Consider the following 24,039-nt stretch of genomic DNA (forward strand, 5'->3'; position numbering starts at 1 on the left):
AACCTATATCCCTAGTTCCAAAGACCAATATGACCTCTAGATATACTCCAGCCTCCACCTAGACATCTCTAAGTTTGGACCTTCTTCAAACTTGGCAAGTCCCAGACTAAATTCAGTCATTAATCTCACTTCACTTACACCCTTCCCAAACATGTCCATCTTCCAAAGTTTGGTATTTTTATGGCTACAACGATCTACCCTCTCTTTCTTAAAGGTCCCACTATTCTTTAAGACAACTCTGATCTCATGTTTTCCATACATGGAGTGGAGAGAGCAACAGAGGACAGGTTTCAGAAACCAAATTCATTAAGGTCCAGATTAATGACCTGAAAGTCTCACTCTTCTCAGAAAACAGGGCTTCCTCATCCTGCTTCCGTAGAACTTAATGTGAAACTCTCTTATTCTTTCTAACTCCTACCTCATTTAAATCCAAATCTCTAATATCTTCATTGTTCTGAAATAGTTCTGCTTCTTAAAGCACTTGGCAATTTTACATGCAGTACAAACAATTATTCCATCCTTAATTACTCCTGTCCTGAACTAATTAGTGTTTTCTTGTGGCTTTCTCATATGATGACCAGTGTTACTGGTTCTATGTGTTTGTAGATGCTACACGCTTGCTCAGATTGTGTGCAAGAATCTTTACACAGCTGTCTGTGTGCACTCCGGAGGGAAGGGACAGTGCTTCTCACACTGTCACAGGATGACTTTAGAGTCAAACACACATGCTTTTGATTTGAGCGTCTGCTCTTACAGCACGAGTGGCCTTCTGCAAGCCATTTAGTTTGTGTGAGCCCCGGCCTTCTCATTTGTAAATAGTAGGGTAATGCTTACCCCAGAAGGGTCACAATATTCTCTTCACCTCCTTGACTTTATCATGCCTTCTGCTTCAGTTTCTTACCCCCCTTTTCCTGAGATAACCTCTTTTTCTTCCACTCTCAGCTTAGATAATGTGCTCCTTGGAAAGCCTGTGGCTCTCTGGTCAAGTTAGTTTTCTGTGTTCTCATTTATTACATTGCCTCTGCCCATGTCTTGGCACCAGCCTCTGAACTGTCTGGTCTGTGCCCTTTCTCTCCACTTTGAGAAACTATAAACTCCATAAAAAAATGGGGACTATGATTTGCAAAACATCAAAACCCATTTTTGCCCTTCCCCATTCCTTTTAATCCAAAGATTTTTAAAGCAAGCCATATTGAGTAAGGAATTCATGACTGAAATGCTAAAGAAAATGGCCAAATCTTATTCAGTACTTATTAGCTGACATTGCAGGAGTTCAGCCCACTGAATTGCTGGCTCCATCCCAGTACTGGGCTCTATCTTAGGCTCTGGGAAGTGATCTGCTTTTGGTGTAGAAATAAAGTAATGTGTCCTCTAAATTATCACTAATGCCCAGTCCTTTACAATTTCATGAGGTTCACAAATGGCTTTACATCTATGATAACTACCTTAATCTAAGAGAATGTGTTTTTTTAGATTTCCAAAAGCAATAGCAATCCCCAGTTTGTTTGATACATACAGTTGTAAATATTTTATTTTAAAAACCCAGCCACATGCAAATTCATTATAACAACCTAGGCATGTTATTTAGAATAACAGCAGTGATTACTTGTAGGCATTATATTTACTTTGAATGTTGTCACTTAGAAGTGACATGAGAGTTAGCAGAGGAAGCTTGATTGGTGGCCAATGATCCAACCTCCTGATTTTCACTAGCTTTGTTATCTTGGGCAAGTAATTTCATTCCTTTGTGCCCCAGTTCCTCAGTTTAAAAGATGCAATTGGAGCATTTGCATTATAGAATTAATGTATGAGTTAAATGAGATAATACCTGTAAGGATAAATACCATTGCTTAGCACTTGGTATAAATGCTCTATAAATGTTAGATATTACTATTTGTCAAGGGCAAATCAAATATAAGAAGAATGTATGGATAAGATTGGATTTAAATTTCCTGCCAGCTGAGAGGTTCTGTGTTTCTGTATTACTCTGATTCTTCAGCATTCCTATTCAGTAGGGAGGGGGCAGCATTATCCACATTTTACAAACAGTGGAACTGAGCCACAGAGAAGCAAAATATATAGTGCTCAAGTGGCGGTCGAAAACTAAGACCGACTTTGCAGGCATAAGTAGCAAAGCACTTTCCAGGTGGCTGACTAACTGCGCAGTTAAAAGTGAGCGTAAGCTAGCTCTTAGAGTTTGTGAACACAGGCCTCCTTAGCCCCGTTTCTGCTCAGTTTCTCCAGGGATACCAACAAGGTCAATCCTGTCCCCAGGCCTGAAATAATATCAGATTATGTCTTCCTGCCTGTTTTTTTTCTTGCTAGCTTTCCAAAAAACCACATTATGGGGTTGAATGGAGTGTCAGTTGATGTCTCCTCCCTTTCCTACATAGCTGCCTCTTCAGGTAGGCACTCCTCCCATTCTTGAGTTGTGCTGGGTATACCCAGTCCTCACTTAGCTGTCAATGAGATTTTAGAGGATTCACCGGGGCCTTTAAACCACTTGAGACCCTCACAACTGAACTTGTTCCAAAAGCATTTTGTCCCCAAAGGCACCCTGCCTCCCACACTGTGTTTTACTACTGTAGCCACAGGCAAAGGATCCGCAAAAGGTCCTCATTCTCCCTCTGTCTTCCGGTCTAAGCTCACCAGAGGGAAGTCTCTGTCTTCATTAGGACCCTGGCTGTTTGACTGTGCAGAAAAGCCTCCGAGAGTTTGTGGGTGCCAGATTGCTCAAGAGGACCAAAGACACCAATGACACGTTGTTTTTCTGTCCACTAGGGGGCTGCTTGTAGAAGGCTGGGGAAAAAAAGCTTAAAAATATGCTGCTGAAATTTCAGTAAGAGGGGAAAAGAGAGAGCTTGCGAAAGACAGCAGAACGGTCCCAGGCTTCCTCATCTCCGTTCACGTCAGAGGCAGGAACCGACCGACTGTGCTAAGGCTGTTGGCTCAACACGCAGAGACAGAGCCGGAGGAGCCTCAGACTGGGAAAGAAGAGGTGGTCCTCCCTGACCCAAGGAATTACCACTAGTGGAGTAAAGCCATCTGACTTTTTGATCTTATTTGGTTGCCTCTTCTCTCCTTCCACCGGTAGACCTACCAGCTGGGTTTCGTTTCTTTCCTGTAGCCTTCTCTCCCTCTCAGAAAAAGAGGAAGGGAAGAGAAGGAGAGAGGTGGGCGCTCTAGGTGAGCGCATCAGCTGGCTCCAGCCCGAACAGACAAGAATTCTCTGCCCAGGAAGCTCCTTTCGCTCTCCGGCTACCCAGCCCCCCTCAGCGCCCCCAACCTGGGTAAGTCCAGAGCACTGCGCTCCTCCTCGGGTTCCTGGCTAGCGAGATTTCAGCACCACGGAGAGCGACTAGATGCATTTCTATTCTGTCTGTTCTTGCAAGGCTGTTGGCAGTAAGGTTACATCTCTTTCGGCTGCCTGTAAAGCTGGGTTCTGCGTAGGGGAAAAAGAAAAGAAAGGAGAAAGGCGCAAAACTGTGTCTACCGAATTAGAGGGGGATGTGGACCTTGGCCTTGGGAGTGAGCCTGAGCAAATGTATGTGTGTGCACTGTTGCATAAGACAGGTGAGGTCGGAGCTAGCAGGCTTGTAATTGTGCTAGTCTCCGTGTGAGGCTGTGCTTTTTATATGTAGAGGAGAGGGAGGGTTTGGGGAAATGAGTCGTGGATCTTCCTTAATTAACTCTTTCCTAGCCAGCTGTAGGTGCTGGGAAAGTGTTACAGAGCTAGCCTGGGGGGTAGGAGTGGAGGTAGAGTTAAAAGTTGTGCTCCTGGGAGGGAGCTTGGAGAGGTTATATTTTAAAATGTCATTTTCCCCCAGGATTACCTGGGTTCTTGCTGTAGTGAGAGCCTAACTTGACCTTTTGCTTCCTTTCCTGGTGTGAATTCATGGTGGGCAGGTGCAACAGGTTAGTCGCAGGCTTGGGTAATTTGGGGCTGAGGTCTCCAATTTCATCCTTCTAGGAAAATACTCAGCCTGGCAGGGGCTGGCTGGTGTGGATTATACTATTTTTGCAAGCAGGCAGGAGGTACCATCCACTTTTCTGTTATCCTTGCTTGGGAAGAGGAAAAAGTCTGCTTTCCCCTATTTTCTGGGGCGTCTGTCAATGAAACACAGCACAGAGGAAAGGCTTTGTCTCCACTCATCTATAGCATTAGGAGCAAAAATAGATTGGCCCCAAAGTGGGAGTCTCTCCACCTCCCATCCAGGGGCTCTACAGCTGGGAGCTGACCATTCCTATGTCCTATTGCCTTTCATGCTCTCTCTCTCTCTCTCTCTCTCTCTCTCTCTCTCTCTCTCATCCTCTCTTTCTGTCTTCTTCCTCCCCCCCCACCTCTTTGCCTCTCTGTCCCCTTCTTTCTCCCCGTCTCCCTACCATCTCTCTCTCTTTAAATACTTTCAATAAGTTTCTTCTACCTGTCTTGCCTTTTCCTTGGAGATACTATTTGCCTGCTCCCATGTCCTCCAGTTCTACTCAAACCTGCTGCAAGAAACTACTCAACAAGTGACACTGGGGGTTTTCTTCAATCACCAAAAGTTCCCCAGGAGACAGTCTCCCACAAGGGATGTGCAGCTACATGTAAGAGAAAGCCTCAACTTAGTTGGCCAGTAACTCTTTGAGGTTCTGCTCATCTTTGTTCATGATGAGGTGGGGGAGGGGTGGGCAGGTGGAGTTGTGCATAGACCTTCTTCCTGTGATGACTTTTGCTATGCATTTAATTCAAAATCCTAGGCTTTCCTCTAAGACGAGGAAAATGCTCTTTGCTTTGGACTGTGGGAAGCTTCTAGGTGAGAGAGAGAGTTCTGAGAAAAATGGTACCCCCCCCCCATGCTTATTAGAATCAGCTCTAGAAACTTCAATGTGTCTTTAGAATGAATGGTAGTGAGTAGATTGTGGAGAGGGGAGGACAGTGATGTCAGAGGTTGTAAAAGGTAGAAAAAGGATTGAAATAGACAAATTTAGAGAACCAGAAACCAACACTGACTTATTCATACTCCATCTTTGCCTTTCACATCCCCCTAGTTTGTATCGGTAAGTGGATGGATTTCTGCATGACACATCCCTGGGTGCTTTAAAAAAACCATGTCCTTGCAGTGGACCCTGTCTTAAAGCTGTGTTGGTTTACTGATATCACCATTATCTTATTAATGCTCCTAAATTCTCTCTGAAAAAAAGTGTTCAGTGACATTATTGGGCCTTCTTTTTTTTAAGGAGAGACAAGCATTGGGCCAGAGAGTGGCAAAAGCAGAAACAGAACTTCTGATCTCATCACCTGTAAGTGCAGAAGTGCTCAGTGTGGGAGAGTGAGAAAGGATTGCCATCCTGCAGACACATGTGCAAGCAAAACTCCTTAGCGAATTGGGTGTGAGGCTGTGGGCTCTCCCTGGGGAAGAATGGGAACCAAGCAGGCATCTCAAGGTGCTGCTGTTGCCCAGAAGCCAGGTGAAGAGCTCTGTGCTATAGTGGAGAGAGTTCCCTGGGATAGTGGCCTCCAGGCTGAACTGAAGTCATATGCCTGATGGCCATTCTGCTTACCTCAGAATCCCAGGTAGAGGCCCCCTTTCCCAGAACTCATTGCCATAGATGTCTGGGATCGGGATGTTTGTTTACTTTCCTATCATGTGAATCTTCACAAGGCCACCTTCATTGAGTCCTCTCTGGTTTGGGATGTGAGGAAGATGACCAACAGTCAGGAAATGGTTGGGCTTCTAGCACCCAACAAGGAGTGGGGAATGGCACAAATGTACTCTATGTACCAAGCCTCTACTTCCCCAGATGCCCCTGCTCTCAATCCTGCCAAGATTCTGGAGAGAAAGCTACTGTGTTCTCACATCTGCCTCTCCCTCACTAAACAGAAGAAATTCTGCTAGGCTGCCTCTGAGACCTAGAGATAAGACATGCTAGGAAAAGATGCAGGGAAGGATAAAGTAAGCATCCTGATTTGCTCTCCATCACTGTAAGTGACCATCTCTTACCCCAGATGGGTAACCATAACTTTTTTAAATTGAGGTATAATTTGCATGTAAGAAAATGGATAGAAGGTAACTATTTGGATTAGTAAGTCTAGACAACTGTCAAAATGAACACTTGATCTCTACCCCAAATAAAATATACAAAAGTTCCTGCATATGTCTTCACAATCAACCTTCTTTTTCATAGTCCCTTTGCTTGTTGATTGCTACCATCATAGCTCAAACTTCTGCACTGTGAAGCAGAAATATAATGCTGATTGCATTCCATGCTAGATGGGTTACATGGATCTTAGACTCTTATATGGATATCTCAGGGTCTGAGGCTACTGATTCTAGATATATTGCAGGAAAGGTGAGGGATAGGTGGGATATATTCTGCATTTCAGTTTCTTGTAATGGTGGTAGAAAATGGCCATTTCAATGGTGTGCATGGAAGGCAACAATTAAGTCTCCACAGAAGACCCTGCAGGTTCCTGCCTTTGAGCTGATCTGAGTTTATTTGATGGCACAACCCATGAATATGGTTTTGAAATAGTTATTAAAAATATGGAATCAAGTTTCAGGTGCCTTTTCATGAGTCACTCCATCATCTGGTCTCCAAGAGTGAGCTGAGGAAGGAATAGCCCACATGATCTTAGTAGTAGAGAAAGAAAAAAGAGAGCTAGTTCACAGTGTCGGTCTTTAAACCATGAAATCCAGACCCATCCACAAAGACCTGGGCTGGGGTGTGTGTGCTTATTCTCTTTCTTTAAGAGTGACTTTAAAACCAGAAAGTATATGTTGACCGCATGATTCACCATAGTTCTACCCAAAGACCCTTCATTCAGCTTGCTTCCATCTCTGGGCTGCTTACTCCAGCAATAAGTACAGTTTCCTATTTATCATTAAGAAATAATGGAGTAATCAGAAGGTTTTTGGTGACTTGGTTGAATATATTTGTGTGTTTGTATGTGTGGTATCATGACATCTTACCAATTCTCTTCTATCTCTATTCTGAGGACCACTGGATTGAGGCATTGTAACCAGCTGAGCCTGAGATCTTCAACTAAAACAGTATCTTCCAGCTCAAACAACAAATCAGAGTCCTCAAAATTTGTCTGTGTGGATCATACAGTGGATCACACAGTCAGTGGATACCCATGTCCTCTGCCTGCTTCCTTCTATTTGGAGATTTTCCTATAGCGCCTTCTTTCAGGATACTGTCCCTCTGAATTCTTCTACCTCAGAGGATGCACCAAGCCAGCTTTTCTATGGGAAGGGACCTGGGTCATTTCTCCCAGATGAGATCCCACAATGGGGAGTATAGGTTGCTAAGCTACACAGTCACGGCAAACTAAAAGATGGCCAAAGGGTAGACTCCCTAACATCTAAATAGAAGATTGTGCAAAATTCCAAAAGCCAATTGGAGTGGATGACTTGGCAGAAGTCATCATCTTGATCCTGATTTTCATTGATAACGGTGAAGTAGCATTGCATTCCTAAGAGCATGGCAAGAGGGATTGTGATAAAGTTGTTTCAGATCTATTTCCAACCACACACAGGACTCATTAAAGCTTTGCCTTCAATGTTATTTTTGGCTCGAACTATATTGATACATCTTGACCATAGGGAGTAATGAGTACATCAGTTAGCAAGTAGACCTCAATAGCCATATTCTTTTTCATTTCTTCTTACTCCCCACAATTTGGTATTTCTTTTGTCTTTTTGGTGTCTCCAATTTAGTGGCATAAAGAGCTTTCACACAGTGTGTAACCGTAACCAGTGCCCACATTCACAACATTTCATCCCCCAAACTGAAACTATGATAACTCCCATCTTCTTCCTCAGCCTCCACCAATCATCACTCTATTTTCTATCTCTGAGTCTGATCTAGCACACCATACCATACTGACAATCATACAATTTTATCTTTTTGTATCCTACTCTTATAAATTATTTTATTTAGTATTAGCATGAGTGTACTCTGTGTGTGTGTATGTGCGTGCGTGCATGTGTGCACATACACAAAATTGCATATTTAAAAAATATTTTAAAAAAATCATCCATTTGACAGCAGGCATCAGAATTTTCTTCCTTTTTCCAACAAAGTAATATTCCACTCCATATACAGACCACCTTTTATCTGTATATGAACACTAAGGTTGTTTTTGGCCAGTTGATTCTGTCTTACTCTCCAGACAATGGGTGGAACAACTCTCTGGTCAAAACACTGATTTGAGTTAAGATTATTCTCTTTCCTGATAAGTCTAAACAGATGGTTCCCTAGAAGCAGATTGGAGAGACTACATGGAGCCAGTGCATATGAATGACCTGGGTCTGTTTTCCATGCTTAAGCTTTCATTCATTGTTGGTATATACAACAGACAGTCTAAGTGAACTGGAGTCCTAAATCTCTATTCCCCATGAAGTACCCCAACTATACCACAGAGATGTTCTTGGAGGCAGGAAGAGGCATATTGTCCACCCTCAGTGAGCCTGTCTTAGAGCTGTGAGTTTAAGACAAAGGTTATAATGACAGAACAGCTTCTGAGGTCTGACACAAATGAGTCCACAGAAGCACTACAATATTCTGAAGGGTTCTACCGTGATCACTCTGAAACTCTTATCTTTTGGGAAGGATGCCTCAAAGCTCACTTGACTTGGCTTAATAGCAGTTCATGAGTTGCCTGTAGATGATTCATTAAAAGGCCATTATCCAGACCCATGTGAATGTGTCCCATCATGCTGCATAGTGCAAAAGAGACAAAAAGAGAAGCCACCTGAATCATTGATTCCAGGACAGTAGCAAGCAGAATGGCTGGTGTCTGGTAGCAGCTTAACAAAGGCTCTGAGCTGGAATTTGGCCTGTGATTCAAACTTAACTAAAAAATTTCATTTCTGGGCCCTAGCTGCTTGTATCTTTCTATTGACTAATTATAATACTAGCCAATAGTCATTGAGTATTAACTGTGCATGCTAGCCAAGTACTTGGCATAGAGAATGCCCTTAATAGATGTTTGTGTTATTACCATTAGCAAACACCTTCAATACTTTGTATTCTTCAGTGGCTAAACATGATGATAGATATTTTTATTCCCACTTTACAGATAAGGAAATTGAGGCAATGTGGCCTCAGATGACTTGCTCAGCTTAGGTACAAGAGCTTCCACACATGTTCCCCTTTTTAGTAATAACAGCCGTGATTTATGGAGTGTTCATGGTTTGCTTGGCTCTGACCCACGCCCTGCAGTATTCTATCTCACAGTTTTAAGTTCATCCACTTTCAGGCTGAAGTTGGCTCCGTGAGGCCCACTGTGATGATGTTGCACAATAATTCCCTTATTTAATCCTCACAACCCTGGAGCCAGAGCAGCAGGGAAAATCTTCACCAGCCAAGTGAAAAGTGGGGACCCCAAATGAATCCTTAGGATGATCACGAAAGAGCATGCGTGGATGAGGGGTACAAAGCTGAGAGGTTCAGAAAGGTTAACCTTGCCTGAGGCCACATGGCTAGTGGTCACAGGGCTGGCTTGAACCATGGGTGAAGCTCGTGTTCTTCCCCAGCTTATATCTTACCTCTGCTTTCTTTCACCGTGGGTTACCCATGTACAGAACCACCAGGACAAAGCCTGTGGGGACATACACCAGTGGGTAAATGCTGATGGAGTCAAGGCAGGAGGATCATAAGCTTGAGGCTAGCCTAGGCTAGACCTTTCAGGGGCTGTAGAGATGACTCCCTCTGCACAATAATGAGGACCTGAGTTCAATCCAAAGCACACTTGTAAAAAGTAGGGCACAGTGACATGTTTGTAATTCCAGTTCTGGGGCAAAAAACAGGAGGATCTCTGGGGCTCACACACCTTCGATCTACCCAAATAAGCAAGCTTCAGGCCAGTGAGAGAGACTTTGTTTCCAAAACAAGGTGGAGCGCAATTGAGAAAAGCACCCATTGTCAACCTCTGGACTTCACACACACACATGCACATACATGCAGATGTGAACAAGTGCATACATGTATAAACACACATGCACACAAAGCAGAAAGAAACACAAGATCTGGAAACTTGACTTTAAGTGACTGCCCTACCACATACTGACCTATGACCCTGGGCAATTACTGAATCTACCTGAATCTAGTCTGAAATTCTTTATCAAACCTCTTCACCTCCTTTTGCCTCCCCAAGTTATATATACTATCATGTTATCTATAAGGAGTTCTTATGAGAATTAAGGAACAACTCACAGTGCCTAGAACAGTGTTGATATGGAACAGGTTCCTTAAGAGCTGTAGTGCTACTTGGTATTTAATGTGACCTGCAGACTGGATGCAGGCCCTGGGTACTTGGCATCTTAACAAGCGAACAATTATCTGGGCTGACCTGGATTTTATATCCTTCTTAAGTGCTAATGGGTTGGGCCGCCCTTATTTTACATCACCTTGATTTTAGGAGTTGGGCTATTTTTTTTCCCCTACCCTTTTAGCATCAAAGAAACCTGACAGGCTGATATTTTAAAAAATATCTGAGAGATGCCTTTAGACAATTAATTACGTGGAAATTGTCCCAGAGTGAAATTAATGTGAACCTTAAGGAGACGCTTGGGAATTGAGCCTCCTTCCACTGGAGACTCCAAACCTTTGGCTTTCTTCCTTCCTTCCTTCCCCCTCCCTCCAGGTTCTCCTACCATTCTGAGTTTTATTTATGAAACATTTCCCTTCCTTTATAATTATGTTTTCCATAAGAAGAGCATCTAACAGCCATCTCCTGGCTGGGCTCAAGTAATTGTTTGAATTTTTTGATGGTGTGCAATTTCAAAGCCTTGGGTTTATATAGATTACCTTGAATTTATCTCTTCAAGTGCATCAGGAGAGAAGCCGCTGCCTGCCTGTTGGAGTAATGTAAACTATGGAGCTGCTGAGCACCAGCGATGGTGTGGATGGACTATTTATCTAAACGGATTTCTGTAGAACACACACTTTAATAAGCTGGGGGTTGCCTGCCTGTCCTGTGTAAGTGCCTCCCCTTGTCCCCTGGGGATTTGTCAGTGCCAAGGTCAGCAGTAGTGACTGGCCAAGGGACAGGTGGAGAGGGAGTCAGCTGACAGTACCATCCCCTCTCTATGTCCTCTGACACCTGGACAGCTGTGAGCAGGGGTGAAGGTGCAGACAGACTGAGGAGCTGGCAGCCCCAAGGCCAAAGAATCACATTTGTCCTGTGCTGGTAGGTGTGGGTGTCCAGCTGGGCAGAGAGATGGGGTCCTGAATAGCAGATGAGGGCCTTGCAAATGACTGTGTGTTGAAAAGGGTAGAGGCCAGTGCCATGGATAAAGGGGATTTCTCCTCACAGTAACCCAGGTTGTGCCGCAGAGAGATAGAACATATAAAGCCAGCCATCAAGCCTCCCGTTCAAAGCCGTATATATTTATAGAGATATAAATGAAGTTTAATGCTGGTGAAACTCACTATAAAAGCAAAAGACTTCATCTGTATCTACTTTAGGTGCAGATCAGCACAAGGCCTTTTGCCTGTTTCCAGCTGAGGGTGCACACCCTATACTCTTTCAAGACCCAGCTGCTAGAGCTCTGGAGCTACCAGCAGGGCGGGGGAGACAGAGGTCCCTTGGGCATCTTCAGATGGGCACCCAACAAAGGCATGCTCTCCTTATCATCCAGGGCTGTTTAAACACAGCAATGAAGAGCACAAAAAGGCAGAAGCATTGCCTAAATCAAGCTGCTTCAAACAGTCAGGAGTCTGGCTTCCAATAAAACAATTTGAGAAAGGTTTGCTTTTCATCTGCTTTGGAAGCTGCCAGTTTCTGTTCCTCATAGCTCCAGATGAGGTACAACTGCAAAGCCCAGCTGACCAGTCCCTGTGCTCCGAGAGTCTCTCCCAGCCCTGCATCTCCTGCCATGTGTGTTGGGCATGTGGCAATCCTCTGAAGTAGCATCCTGGCAGAAGTAGCATCCTGGCTCTTCCACTGGTTCATGGAGTAGCCTGGAGGAAATCACTTTATTTCTCTAAGCTTTCATTTCCTCTCACTTGGCATGTGGCAAATAGTTGCTGCCTCTCTGAATTGTTGACTATGTTCAAAAAGATGCTAGTTTCCACATGGAGACTTATAGCAGTCCATCCATAGTGAGGGGCTTCAATCCATGGAGTTCTCATCAGAAAAGGTGCATTTTAAGGTGAGGGTCAAAGGCTCAGAATGCTATGACATTTTTCCCTACAGGCTGAAGAGGTTCCATGTGGTCCCAACCTGTCTTCATGAGCAAAAGTCTCCAGGCAGTTGTTTGAACCCTCGTTCCTTTCCTCTTTAATGTTCATTTTTTAAGTATATGTATATGTGTGTGAATTCATGTGGGTATGTTCACATGAGTGCAGATGCCCATGGTGGCCAGGGGAGGGTGTCAGATCCCCTGGGACTGGAGTTATAGCCACCTGACATGGGGGCTAGGAACAGAACTCAGGTCCTCTGCAAGAACATTGAACTCTCTTCTCCAGCCCCAGTCACCCACCTTCTTACTGAGGCAGCAGCTTCATGGGAAGTTCCCTGACCGAACAAAAGAGTGTTCATCTTCATGTGGCAGGGGTGTGAGTAGGGGTCACTCTCATCTTGAAGACCTGTCTTAGTTCGTCTAACTGACTCATTAGAAAGATTAGAGGCAATATACATAGCTCCCAGGAACACCATTTCCCTCAGAGGGTGTATCTTTGTGTAGTTGGGGATGTGCTTCCGAACTTGCCTTTAAGAAGGCAGGAAAATCTAACCAGTGCATGGATTTCTTCCCGGGTCACCCTCCATCTGAGGGAGGGGCAGGGTGGGGTATTCTAGAAGAAGGACTGTTGATTGAGCTGTTGATTGAGCCTGATAGAAACTGAGTAGAAGGTGAGGTAGAAAACACTATCAGTCTGTCACTTATTAAAATGGTCTGAGGCACAGTGCCTGAGTGATTAAAATGCAAAGTAAGAATGTGCTGTTTCCTCCTCCCCATCCTTGTCATCCTTTTTTTTTTTAATTCATATTTTATCAGTTTAATGCATGAGAATGGGAGGCAGCAGCTCTCTTTAGGAACCCGGAAGGAAGGAACACAAACCCTGGACAGGTTCCAGTGGCTTCCCTTAGAGTTGCCAGGCCTTGTTGGAATCCCCAACGTCACCCTCCTTTGTGGCTAGAGACCCAGAGACAGCGGGCAAGTGACCTCTGTCTGCATGTTCACTTTCACACTGCTCCTGTGATTTCCCAGGAGGGTCCTTTGGGCCTCTAGGGACCACATTAGACAGAGGAGTCAGAGAAGCACACTTGACATCTTCAAACTGTAATATGGGTATCTTGGGAAGACATAGATATCTTGGGACTCCGTGATGATTGGGAAGATGTGATACTCAGCTCATGTGTCTTGAACTGCACGGCCCTCTCTCTCTTAGGTCTTAAGGTCAGAAATTGCTAAAGTGGTTCTGCATCAGGGAAGGAGCTTTCTCATGTTTGAAGCTTCATACATATCACTTTGGAGTCCAACTCAGCTGCCAGCATATGTAGGCCCTTTCTCTCGGGGGCTCTAGGCAGTCATTTCTATTCCTTGCCCTTTGGGGAGTCATTCATTTTGTTGTGTTTTTAAACAAAGCACCTCCTAGCTCCTTCAAGACGAGGAAGGAATCCAGGTCCAAGGCAGGTAAGTTTTCTTAAGCACGTTTTCTTCCTTCATGCAGTTCTTACCCAGTGGGAAAATAAAACCTTGCTCACCTTGTGGCTTAGACACCCAGGAGATCATCCGGGCTGCTGTTGTAACTAGCCCTTTATGTGTGGGACGCTTCTTTCAACTCTGAACTGATATTGTGCAAGATGAGATTTTCACAGTGTATACCCAAATGATTGGTCCAGCTGTGTGTGGGGGAGGGATGGGGAGGATGACAGATGTCACTTTGCTCAATCTGTTCCCTTTGAGGTTATCCATTGAGCGCCAGGGACAGCCAGGGCCCCCAGAAGGTTAAGGGGGAGACAGGTAGTGCTGTTGGGGATGCAGGGTACTGCTTAAGGGCAGCTCAGCTATGTCCCTACCCTGCAATAGGAGTGAGGGAACAGCAGGGGGTAGGAAAAAGGAGGGAAGTGGATTGTACCATGCTTCCCAGCTACCTACCATGTGTCAGACATGGTGGAAATGGAGCCAAAAAGCAGACTCATCCAGAGTAGACATGTTTGAGGGCAGGGATGGCCTGAGGCTGGTGTTTAGCTCTTCTATCAAGTGCTGAGTGGGAACTTTTGGGGAGGGATTTATTACAAGTCAAGGTGAGATTAGTGAAGGGAATTCATCACAGGATTGGAATAACTACCTGCATGCAGGAGGCTACAGACTTGGGGAAGAGACTATGAACCTGAGCATAGTTCTTGCCTCTGCTTAGCTGTGCCCCTTTAGTGTGGTCGCTTAATCTCTCTGGGCATCCAGTTCCTGTTTTCAAGCATGGGATGATGATATGCTGAGGATTTTGTAGCAGTTGAATAAAGAAACGTATATTAGCTCCCACTGTTACTTTCCTACTGTTCTTCTTCCTTTTCATAGTGCTATTAAAATTTCACATTTTTTAGGGCCTCAGCAGATGGCTCAGTGTATAAGAACACTTGCTTGTATAAGCGTGGGGACCCAAGTTCCTATCCCCAGCGCACACACAGAAAACAAGGCATGACTGCACTCGTCCATAATCCCAAGACTGTGGAGGGGTGAAGAGGCAGGAGGATTGTTAGGACTTGCTGGCAACCAGTTTAGCTCCAGGCTCAGTGAGAGACATTGTCGCAAGGGAATGAGGTGGACAGTGATAGACCAGGATTCTCTTCTGGATTCCAAGTAAGTGCACAGGTGCCCTTGCACATACATGTAGGCATACACCATACAGACACACGGACATACATACACGTGTGTGCGTGTGAATTTGCTAAGTTCAACAATGTTACCATTTAATTGCTTCTATTTCTATAAAGTTTCGGTGAACTGTCCAAGGTAGTACAGGCAATACGTTTCAGAATTGAGATCACAGCCGCCTGACCCTGTACCCTTCCTTTTAATTATGTATAGACCGCTTTCTCGTGCTGGGACTGAGCTAGCCAGCAAAATTGCAGTGGTCAAAAGACCCACTGTCTGCCCCTGAGGACAGAACTGACTCCCTTAGGCACTTGCAGCAGCATTGCAGGAAGGGCCCGGGTGTCATCGGAGGCTTTGGCACCCTTTCTTTTATTCCCAGGATTTTCCAAGGTCGCTCCTTGACAGATTAGTGCTGAATTTCTACAATGAGGTCATCTCCTGTGGGCTGGATAGCGTAGGCTTTCTCAATCCCATCAGCCGCTGTAGCACCTCCACAAGAACCAAGTCCCCCTCCTGGCATCAGATCCGAGGCCAGCAGGCCAGCAGCCTCAGGTGTCACCCCACAGAGAAGCCTACTCCCATAGCAGCTCTCCACGTGCTTTTTTGTTTTACCTTTACCACATTTATCACCAGGCAACACAGCACATCTTGCTGTTATTTCTTTCTTATTGTCTGGTTCCTCCCTGTAGACTGCATACTGTAAGACCTGGCCTTCATCTGTCTTACAGCTGCATTCTCTGCCCTGAACTGTCCATGAGCAGTAGAAGACTGAGTCTTTATCCAGGATCCTTTGTTCCAGCAAGTGGTTGCTAAAGGCTGGCTGTGAGCCAGCCATTCTGTCAGTGGCTGGATATTGAGTTGGCTCTTTGTCTTTGAAGAACATCTTGTCTGGATAAAGTAGAGAGAATTGTATATGTGTGTGTGTGTGTGTGTGTGTGTGTGTTGTGTGTGTGTGTATTAGCCCTTCATGCAGAGAGGACATTACAAATATATATGTATATATATGTATGTATATATATATATGCATGTATGTGTGTATATACACACATATATACATACACACATACATACATATATACATATACACACATATTTGTAACATCCTCACTGCATGAAGGGCTAATGTCTAGGAAACAACTGTATGTGCTGTAGGAAGGGGGGAGAAAGACTCACTTTGCTTAGAGTATTCCTTTAAGCTTCTACAAAGGAGGTAGCATGTGGACTATTCATGTTAAGGGTTTTCAGCATTGTGGGGGTAACCAGCAAGGTGATGTAGTTTGAGTAGCAGTACCAGGTCGGGTTGTGGCTGGGTGTTAGTGAGGATGATGGGAGGTTATGCTGATGAAGAAGAGTAGAATCTAATTTTACTCTCACAATATGCATGAGGGACAATTGCCAACAGCTTGGAGAACTTTAGCTGAGAAATCTGGAACTATGTTGTTCATGAGAACTTGTCACCTCTTTTGTCAGAGAACAAAAGGCATGGCTTAACGATTACTCACAATCAAGGTAGTCCTGTATATTAAACACGTCTTTTCTGCACTGTCTCTAATCCAGCGACTCGGGGTGGGTAGGAGGGCCCCTCAGGGCTCCAGGCCTCTCCATTTCCAGACATCTTTTCCCTCTCCAACAACAGGAGGCCAGCTTTCAGCCATTGGTGCTGATTCCTCTAGTGCTCTCAGAAAATGGCGACACTGTGATTGGTATCACATAGGTCAAGGGCAAGACTACATAGTGAGCATGAGGGGCGGGGGGCGGGGCTCTCACAAGAGAAGCTTTGAATGTGCATTCTGTTCCCTTTAACTGTGGGTTATTGAAGAAAATTGTCCATTTTATTTATACTCAACCCCTTCTCTTCCAGAAAGATGATGAGGCTAGAGTCTCCCATGCCAGTGGCCCTACTCTAGGAAAGTGTTTCCCTATTGATCTGAGTGTCAGCAACTCAAATGGTGGTGTTTACCTTGGGGTTGAACACCTAGTAAAAATTTAAAGTATTATTTAAAAAAATACACAAAGGAAGTAAAAAACACCATCAAGGAGGAACTTCACAAGCAGAATGCAAAGTCAGGTACACACAAAACACAAGAACCACAGGTAGGGAGCTAGAGGATTAGGACTGTGACTTCCTTCAAGATCGACCTCAGTGTTTGAATGCTTTTCTTCCAAGGTAGATTCCTCTGTCAGGCTCTATAGCTCTGATCTGGACCCTGGCTTCCCGTCTTTTAAAACCAAACTTGGGTCAGTAGCAAGTATTTCTTTCCAAATTTTCCTGTTACAAGTAGGAGGAAAAAATAGCATTGCAAAACTCATGAACAGACCATAGCACATAGTAGGTGCTCAGAAAATATCCCTTCTTGTCCCTGTAACCTGCTTCACAAGAGCCCATATTCAGGTCCTTCCTCTAAAGTCCTGCCCTGTAGCCTATTAAAATCTGATTGCAGCCAGCCACTGTCTTACTTGAAAGGCTCTGAGCACTAAATCACACCTATGCATAAATGATTGATAAGGAATTAATAGGTTAGGTGGTAGCACTTATGGAAAGCAGCAGGCAAGAAAAGAAAGAAACTTTAATAGCAAATGTCAAAAACCAGATATAGGCCTCCGAGGGGACATTTTCAGTGACAGGGCTGCTGCAGAGTCCCTTAAATCATGCCCATTAGAAAGCCAGCTCTTAGGTCTTCAAAAGGACAGATGATACACAAGGTCAGGAAGGCAGAGAGTAGGGTCAGCGTAGGATTGCATGATAAGGCCTTATCCTTAACCTTGACTGTGATACTTACTATCCTTCTCTGCAGTGCTGAGCCTAGTCTCCCATGTTGGCTACTCATTTTTTTCCCTTCTGGCTTTAATTCTCCAGCCCCTGGCTTTGCCTCTCTCTAGCATCCATTGCTCTCTAGTAATTTACTTTACCAGACGAAGATTCTACCACTGATCACGATCATTGACCAGTCCCTTACAAAACTTTTCTGGACCTTTTTCTTGTGCTCACCTTACAAAACTCCTGCCTGGCTAAACCCAACTGCTGCCTCGCTATCCACTCTCATGCTTCTATCCAAACAACTACACATCATGAAGAAAAATAGTGTCCTGCTTGTTGTTGTTATCACAGCAAAGACCATAACTCCCAAATGACACTGGAAACTCCCTGGCAATCTCTCCATGCTGCTCTAGTGAGTTAACTTCCAGTCTTACAATTTTATATCTTTTTTTGCAAGGACAGCCTGCCCATTCTTTTAAGTCTCCTCTACCTTGCACTCTGCAGGTAGGCCCTCCCATGTTTTCCTTTCAGGCTCTTCCTTGCGCTCAGCCTGTTGGTCCATACTCTTCATTTAGGAGTGCCATGGCCCTGATTTTCCATGATCCCCCGAAGAATTGGCTTCTTCAGTCATCACCTTTCTTCTCCCTCATTGCTTCGTACTCCTAGGAAGGAGATGAATGTGCTCTGATAATCTCCTCTGAAAAAGTGAGGTCTATCTTGATTCTACTTCTTGTCTTGACCACATTTCTTAATTCTCATTCACAGTAGAACTCACTGAAAATGTGGCTGGTCCTAATTCGACTCCATTCACTCCATAAGGTGGCTATAGCTACCCTTCCAAAGACACTCCACATATCATCAAAATTTCCAGAACCTTCATGCTCCCAAATCTCATGACCCTCATCGTGTGTGTGTGTGTGTGTATGTGTGTATGTATGTATGTATGTGTGTGTGTGTGTGTATGTGTTTGCCCAACTCTTTGCATCATGGGGCAATTATTACTATCTAGAAACCACCATCTTCTATTGACTTTGTGTCATGAACTTCTTAGGTTTTCCTTCTGTCTTGAAAGACACTAATTTGCTGGGTTCTCTTGTCTTCAACCTCTAAAAATTTGAATCTCTGTGTGATGGTTAATATTGACTATCAGCTAAATCCTCTGGGCATGCCTCTGAGAAATTATCTAGATTAGGTCTCTTAAGGTAGAAAGACTCCCTCGACTGTGGACAGCACCATTCCATGGGTTGGGGCACTGGACTGAGTAAAAAGGGGGAAGTAAGATTAAACCCCCACATTGATTTCTTTGTTCTTCTTAACTGCATGAAGTGTGATGAGCTGCCTTAAGCTCTTGCTGCCATGACTTCTCACTAGCCCTTCTGTAATGTGTTTTCTCCACTCACTTTCCCCCTTTTCCTTATTCTACGATCCCAGCCTGTGGGTTGGTGCTGCCCACATTTAAGGTAAGCTTTCCTTCCTTAGTTAACCCTCTCCAGAAATCCCTCAGATACACCCAAAGGTATTTCTCCTAGGTGATTCCAAATCCAATTAAGTTGATGATGAACATTCTATAATCAACAGAAATATTAGAAAGTATCCCATTCAATTCCCTCCTTTTGTAGACAAAGAGATCAAAGCCAGGGAAAGGTCATTTCACAAGAATCTTGTCTTCCTTGCTTAGCTGCTGGGTGCTAGTCCTGGGCTGAGATGCAGGACCCACACTGGGGCAATCATAGAGGACTGGGTGCCAGGACACAGGCTTTGAGGCTTCTGGGAGAGACTGCTGAGCTATAACAGATCTCCTAAGAAGCTATATTTATTGCTACCTCAAAATTTTGTCTAGAGAAGCTTCTCATGTCAGTCACCTGGATGTGATTTTTCTGAATCTGAACAAGGCTTGACTGTACTTAGGTGGCTTCTGCCATCCTCTGATTCATTTTCTCCTTCTCTACAAGAAGAAAAGCTGTGAAAATTATGACTATCTAATTCTGTCTCTGACATGGCCAGAGGAAAATGTCCAGCAGCCTTTTATAGGTCCTGTTGTTTTCAGGGGATGATTTGAATCAATTTTTAATTATCAAATGTTAAGTGGAATGCCTTCCTTAATTATATATGTGTATTTGTGTATGTGTGTGCATATAAACAGATGCACACACATGCATTTCTTTCAGATACAAAGGACAGAAGAAAAGATTTTTTTAAAAAGAGTCTAGACTGTCAATTTGGTGCTCATTCTGTCACAGCATGCTGGGTGATCTCTGCCTTTTGAATGGTTCATTAAGAGTTACAGAGCCCTTTGCCTTAGTAGAGACGTCATAGAGTTTACACAAGGTACATCTTACTCTCAACAATATGCTCTGACTCTTATTTAGTCATATGGAATTTAGTAGATGGGGGTATTGGGATCGAATTTTCTTTTATATTAGGATTTAGGCATAGACTGGAGAATCTCTCCAATCAAATATTTAACTTAGAAAAGATTAATCACTGTACTACTTACTGTAGTGGTTTGAGTGAAAATGTCCCCCCTTAGGCTCAGATATTTGAATCCTTGGTCTCTAGTGATGATGCTGTTTGGAGAGGGTTGAAAGGTTTGGTTTTGCTGGAGGAAGGATATCACTGGAGGGTGGTCTTTGAGATTAAAAAGTCTCACCTACTCCCAGTTTACTCTCTCTCTCTCTCTCTGCTTCATGCCTGTGGTGAAGGATATGAGCTCCCAACTTCCTGCTCTTTAAGGCAGGCATGCCTGCGGCTTGCTGCTATGATTTTCCATCATGTTGGACTCTCATCCCTCTGTAATCACAACCCAAACAAACCCTTTCTTCTGCAAGTCACCTTGGTCATGGTGCTTTATCATAGCAATAGAAAAGTAACTAATACATTTAATTTTCTTGTTGCTGTAACAAAATACCCAACAAAGGTAATTTTAGGAGGGTTTATTTCAGCTTATAGTTTGAGAGTATGGTCTAGCATGTTGGGAAGGTGTGGCAATAGGAGTATGAGTCCACTGGTCACATTGCACCCATAGTTAGGAAGCAGAGAGAGATAAAAGTTGGTGCTCAGCTTGATTTCTCCTTTTATTTAGTCCTGGACTCCATCTCATGGGGTGGCCCACATTTAGGATGGGTCTTCCCACCTCCATTAGCCCAACCTAGAAACTTCCTCACAGACTTGCCCAAGGATTTGGCTCCTAGATTATTTGAGAGTCTGTTAAAGTTGACAATCAACATTAGCGATCAGCATCAGCAACAACTTGGACATCATTCTACATCCAAAAAGTCCTCGATTCATACAGACACTCTTCATCCTCTGGCCTCCTGCAAGCCTATACCATATAGATCTTCAGTAAAGACTAGTTGGTAGTTGTTACTTTGGTCTTTTATTCTTGTTTGGGAAATCTTTGAGATGCTCTTGATGAGTGTTTTAGCATACTCAAATAGCACTAATAGCTTTATGTGGTTTTCTTTGATCATGCTTATTATCATTTAAATAATCCATTTTCTGCTTCATTTATTTGCTTATTTCATGAAGGAAATGTTGGAATCCTCAGGGTGGCTCTGAAACACTATGATTCCTTGTCCTCATTGTGTGTTTTTAAAATGTATTTGCCTCTTCAGTTTCCACCTATGACTCTACTTTCATTTCCATGACATACCCTTGAATGTGAAAATCTAAGTCAGACTCTGAGTCCTTAAGAGAAACGTAGGTCCCAGGCACTATCCTAGGTTCTGAATTTCCTACAGAGACAAAATCTCTCAGCTCACAAAACAAACATTGCCCCGAAGCTATGCCACATATCTGTCACCAAACTTTCTTGATTTTTACCTTTTCAGTTCTTTCATATTTGTGTGTCTCTCCATCTCTAATTCTCTGGCATGTTATTCAGACTGGCTTTATTCTTCTCCATTATTATGGATTATATTTAATCTTTATGCTGTATTTATGTGTTATATGTTACTATATAAAAGTCTGAGGTTATAAAGAAAAACTTACAAGGGTCTATGAACATATGTAATACAGGCACCTGGCTGGGTATGGGGCGCCTTCTCTTCTTTCTCTTTCTCCTCCATCTCCTCTTCTTTCTTCTTTCAAATTTCAGTCCTTCATTTTTCTAGAATGCTTAGTTATTGTTATCAATGGAGAAACAGATGCCATTTGAACTCTTGTGGATTGTAGTTATAATAGACATTGCAAAATGCTTATTTAGAGTATAAACTCTAGGGTACTGGAAGTCATATTTCTCTAGATCCTAATGTTTCATTTTAGGTGTGCTGTGAGTACCACTGTGGGAATTTGAGGCTAAGAAGAACAAAGTTTTTGGTGGCTTTACAGTGCTGTTGGTAGACTTGCTTGTGTAGCTAGAAGGCACTAGCTGGATATTCTCATCAGGAGGCTATGGAGTCTAAGATCAAGTTGCCAGCAGATTTGGTGACTGGTGAAGGCTTGCATTTGGTTTTATGCATATCATCTTCTCTTGTGTCCTCATGTGATGGAAAGGGGGGCTGTTCCCTTGTTCTAGTCCATTCTCTATGTTTTTAGTAAAGACCACTTCAGTATGGTTATCTGAGCTTGTCACTCTCCTTTTTATACCCTTTAATCACTTTCAATTGACCTTATAACCCAAACAAAAATCCTTAAAGTGGTTTGCCTAGCCTTTCACGCTTTAGTCCCTCCCCTCTGTACTGCAAGAGTATTGGGCTGGGCGTCCCGCAGCTCCCAAGCATCTGTTTGGTCCTATGCTCTTTCCTTGTGGTTTTTCCCTTCCTCCATGTCCTCTCTCCATTCCCTCCTCTCTCTGCCTGAGTCATCTGCATGTGCAGGTCTCAGCTTGAATGCCTCTTTTTCCAGGAAGCCATTCCTTTGACTTCCCTGACTTAGTCAGGTTCTTGTGCTACATATATTCATAGAACCTTCTTAGGTTTCCTTTATAATCTCAAATATTTCCATTGTAACATGTGACATAACATGTAACATGTGACAGCATAAAAATTAAATGTAATTCATAATAATAAAGCAGGTCCCCTGTAATTACCCTCCAGGTCAAGCAATTTGATACCAATAAGCCTCAATGACACCCCTGGGTTCCTCTTCTGACTTCAAGCTCCTCCATTTCCACAAACAACAGCCTTCCTGACTTCACTGGTATGAGTTTCCTTACTTTTGAGGGTTTAGTATGTGTCAGCTTAGAAACATATATAATTTATACACATATTTTATATACATATATATACATTTATATACATATACATATACATACGTTTTATATATATGTCAATTTATCAAATTTTATCAGAATACAAAAATACCAAATTTCATATACATGCCAAATTTATGTGTTTTAAAAGTTTATAAATACATATATCAATAATATGTAACACTCCTTATTTGATATACATGCTTCCATTGATTGAAAAAGTCTCATGCCTCTTTTGCTCACTGTTACATCCCCATGGTCTTGCCTAACCCTAGAGCATTTCAACTCTACAATAGCTATTTGGAGACTAAATGAAGAGAAAGGACATCCATGTTGACTCTAGATAAAGACTAAGCTATTATGAGAGTCCCACTGTGAAACCCTTTCAGAAGGATGCTGCAAACAGGGCAGTGAGGTATCTGTTGCACAGGAGAAACATGTTCAGAATCGCCTGCCACTTTCTTCCTGACAACTTTAAATAAGAAAGGTGACTGAAAGAGCTATGAGGACGTGATTATGTCTGTCTACCTATTGGTGCATCTATCTATTTATGTATCTAACCACTCATTTATTTATCTATCTGTCCAGTCAACTGTGTAATATTATCCAAACACACATCTACCGAAGCAGACTAGAAAAATAGAGCGCATAAAAGAACGGGCTGAGGAAAATGGTAACTGTCTCATAAGCAGGCATAAGTATTGGCCTCTATTCGTGACCTACAGGAATAAACCCTGTCCCTGTCAGCAACCCAGACAAGGAGCTGGTGAGAAAATAAACTGTGTCTCGGGAATTTGATTCATGAGGGAGAAAAAAACTGTGGCAGGATCATGGAAACACATGAATTATTCACAATTCAAACCAGGAAAGGGGAAGGAGGAGGAGGGGGGAAGACCAGGAAATGAACAAGAAAATAAAGCTCTCCTGGGCCAGGAAGGGGCCAAGGTAGCAGAGGTGGCAGGTGGAGTGGCTTCACAAGGGACTAAACCAGACTGGCAGAGGCGGAAAGGCCAGCTGGTCACGTGAACAGCTGAACGGAGAATACCCGGTGGAGAGGGTGGCTTGTGTGTAAGATGAGGTGTATCCCGAAGTCAGGAAGCTGGTTACAGCTGGAGTAAGCTGCTGGACAGCTCATGATTGAGTTTAAAAATAAACCCCAGTGCCAAGCTCACTGCTGCCCTGTGATTGCAAGAGAGGAAAACCACATCTGCTGGGCTGGCAGTCTGGTGTGGGGGGTGGGCACACAGGACTGATGAAACTGGGCATGGCCTAGAGAGGAA

At 43.6% G+C, this 24,039-nt stretch overlaps 1 protein-coding gene across 1 annotated transcript in view; it reads left to right on the forward strand.

The window, feature by feature from the left end:
* The first annotated feature begins 2,734 nt into the window (after positions 1-2,734).
* Positions 2,735-24,039, forward strand: part of Tnr (tenascin R) — a 403,889-nt gene continuing 382,584 nt past the window's right edge. Inside the window, exon 1 of the mRNA XM_052737334.1 lies at positions 2,735-3,290. The gene's annotated coding sequence lies outside the window, so the exon portion shown is untranslated. The remainder of the gene's footprint in view (positions 3,291-24,039) is intronic.

The sequence above is a fragment of the Peromyscus californicus genome, unplaced genomic scaffold (genome assembly GCF_007827085.1).
Source record: "Peromyscus californicus insignis strain IS unplaced genomic scaffold, ASM782708v3 Scaffold_14__1_contigs__length_90479793_seg_2, whole genome shotgun sequence".
In the NCBI taxonomy this organism is placed as follows: domain Eukaryota; kingdom Metazoa; phylum Chordata; class Mammalia; order Rodentia; family Cricetidae; genus Peromyscus; species Peromyscus californicus.